Genomic DNA, 3,666 nt, shown 5'->3' with positions numbered 1-3,666 from the left:
CCAAACCACATCAGTATTTTATTTTTTGAGCCCCGTTCTGCTCATTTATTATTCTGAACTAAAACTGCAAAATAAACTTGTATTCAAATGTTTATCTCCTTTTGACTGACAGAAAAATCATGAAGAAACTTCACAACAGAAAATCGTTTGTGTTGTTTTATGATGCAATATGCAGTAGACAAAATTATTATTTGTGTAGCAGACACAATTTGATGTTTTATGGATTTACTGATTTGGATTTATCCATAGTAATTTCTAATTTTGATTTACTGTTTAGTTTTGAGCAAGTGCCCAATATTGGTATCTTGGGCACAGCCACACCGGAAGTCATTCACTGAACCCTTATGGAAAAAAAGAGGGGCTTTAAAAATATGTCAGTAACTGGTGCATGTTCTGAGAGTCAGATTTTCAATGGTGCATTCTTAGTACCATGGGACACACAACAATGTGCGTACCATACACTCAACAGAGTGTGTATCGTGAAGTATTTGTAATGATAATGTAAGTTACATGAACTTTTGTTGTACGGGTGATGCTGTCATACAATGCCCTAATGCCACACTTTTGTCATTAGTAAGGTGCACGTACTGGCTCCTTGTGGAACACAACTCCATTTCACTTAATTCACCTTTACTTATCCTTATGTGTAAAGTGTTGGCTATGACCTGTCACACGCAGGTCATAGCATGAACATTTCTTCTCAACGGGTTCACTATAAGTGATATAATTTCTTAAAATTACATTTTTACCCGCAGACAGCCCATACTAACCCATCAGGGCAGTTGTGACTAAACCATTAGGGTTTTTTTATTCTGCTGGACACAGCTGAAGTGGTGCGTGTTATGCCCCTTATTATGTCTCGGGGGACCTAGACAAGTTTTTGCCCGTTTAAATTAATAACAAAACACCAAAACACTGTCTCCATACATACATAATACATTTATTTACAAATTAATAAATACCAAACCATAGTAATAATGAAATATAATTGAGTTAGTCGAACTAAATTTTATCACAAAAAGCCAAACAGAAAGAAATCCATTCACTTAATGAAACTTACTTACTTACTGCAAAAGGAGGCAAGGCAAAAACATTGTGTGACATTAGTCTCAAACCTAGAACCTCAGTTTGTAGGTGCCTGTGAGGGATCGAGCGGCCAAAGAGGACAACAGAAGTTTATCAAAAATGAAAGTTTTAATTTTTCTCAAAAAATATAAAAAGATGAACAAACTGGGCCCTTAAAAGAGGTCAACAGAAAGATAATTGACTCAGGTAATAACTTTAACTTAACCAACTGAACAGACCAAGTAACAGAAACAAACTGACATAACCAAAGACACAACAGGGAAACATAAATTAGTGGCTGATCAGACCACTTGAGAAACATGGGGGTGACTAACATGACTACACAAACATTTTACAAAGACTATAAAGACAAGACTAAACACAAAACTTGGTCTCTTTGTGGAAAAGAAAAATCATCAAAAGTGGAACAAAATGAATAATGACCAACAGCAGCAAAGCAAATGAACATTAAATAAGCCCATTAGTTTTTCCCTTGGAGGTTTCTGTAGATGGCGCCTGCCCAATTGTCTGACTGGAGTATGGCTGTGAAGACTTGACCTCCTCCTTTGCCAGTCCTCACAGCACAGCTCCAGGAGCAGAACCTCAGCCACACCCGTAGCGACCAGTAGCACCCTCAGCACTGGCAACTCAAAAAACAGGTGACATTAATTAAACAAACCAAAATAAGTAAACTATACAAATGTACATGTGCTACAAATTATTGAAAATAGATAATGTATATTTTAACTTAAAGAAATGTGTGCATTTATTTAAGAATAAAGAATCTGAAATAATAAAATTAAAAAGAAAGTGTGCAATGCTGGGGGGAGGTTACCGCCATTTTGTTTGTGGGTGTGGCAGGGTATGCTGCCATCACAGTGCCACTGACTGATCCACTGAGCTAACTCTTCTATGGTGACTTACACTCGCCAGTATAAAGATATAGAATAATTTTCTCTATAAATGAGGCTCGTCGTGTATAATCCTATTGGCAGAAAACGGGTTGAAATGATTCCAAGCCACACTACGTGTTTTTACGTGGAAAAACGGGAACAAAAGTTTTCTCTCTTCGAGAAGTCGAAGGATTTGAAGAAACAAAAGTCATAGCAGGCAATAGACGAAAGAGCTAAACATTATAATAGTTTAATGGTTAAAATAGGTGAAAAATTGTAGCCGAAAAACGGCAGAAGATACTATAAGAAGAATAAATAAAGATAAACAGGAAAACAGCATTCAACCAATAAAAGAATAATCACAGAAGAATGATTTTGATGATTTAAATAAAAAACGGCATTTACTTGTGTTACATGAAAGAAAGACTTGAATCATTTTTTTTTTTTAATTGCAGACAGGATATGGGACTGCACCCTTTGAGGTATCCTTCTGGATTAGGATCGTTTGGCCTTTCGTTAGCCATTCGGGGTGAGTCCCATCTCTTAGTAGTTGCTTCATTTGTGCTGCCAGGCGCTCGTGGAGTGCGGTGAATTTCTTTAGCCAGTAGGCATGTATCATGTCAGGCCCCGGTGATGTCCAGTTCTTCATACCTGAGACTCTTTCTTGGATGTCTGCCACTGTGATTGTTACTGGATTCTGTTCAGGGAGGTTACTATGTTTTTTTTTCTCAGAGAGACCAGCCACTGGGCATTGCTGTTATGTGCCGTCTCTTTCTCCCATATACTTTTCCAGTACTGTTCAGTTTCCAGCCTTGGTGGGTCTGCTCGGCTGTTTTGACCCTGCCACTGAGCGTACACTTTAGCTGGTTGAGTTGCGAAGAGCCTGTTTATCCGTCTGGCTTCATTGTCTCTTGTGTACCTCTTTGGGCGGCTGCTGAAGGCTAGGAGCCTTTTTTTGGGAGTTTCCAGTGTTTCAGGTATGGGCATCTGGCTGTATCTCTTAGGTACTTGCTTTCTCATTGTACCTCTTTGAGCCTCTGTCAGCTTACTCACATCCTTCCGAGTTGCCTTGATTTTGGCCTCTAACCGTTGCTTCCATGGTGGGTATTGTTTTCTCCCATGGTTGCTCTTATAGCCAAGCATCTCAAGCATCACTGCTGCTGAAGTGCAAACCAGTACATTGGTTTCTGTGATGGTTGTGGTAGGAATTGCCCTCAATATTTCATTAACAGTTTCCAGAAGACTTTCAGGCAGTACATTACTTAACCGTTGGGGTCAGGTCAGTTGCTGCCTCGATCAGCATATCTGTGGTTGTTGGGGCTGTGTACCCAAGCTCAGGGTGGGAGTGTGGTATAGCCTCCTCTTTGACCTGCTGTTCTGGCTCTCCTGTGGTATTGCAATTGTATTGTATCGCTTCAATCTCAAGTTGTGATAGGAGTTGCCGTTTGTGGATGTTCGAGCATTGGGCTACCAGTTGTTTGGCAGTTAGCCTTGATTGTGGGTTTCGAAGCATCCAATCATTCCACATTCTCTGTATGTAACCCCTCTGGGTGGGATTACTTGAGTAGTAGCATTCTAACAAAACCTTGTTCTCACATCTAGTCCATTTCTGTCTTGTTCCAGTTGCCCACTTTCAATCAGGGTGCTCTAGTCCCCCAGCACCTGACGCAGACCTTGTTTGGCCAGATAGACGTGTGAGCCAGCATGA

The sequence above is a fragment of the Oryzias latipes genome, chromosome 3 (genome assembly GCF_053564925.1).
Source record: "Oryzias latipes strain Hd-rR chromosome 3, Olatipes_Hd-rR_3.1".
Taxonomy (NCBI): Eukaryota; Metazoa; Chordata; class Actinopteri; order Beloniformes; family Adrianichthyidae; genus Oryzias; species Oryzias latipes.
This window is presented reverse-complemented; position numbering follows the sequence as displayed.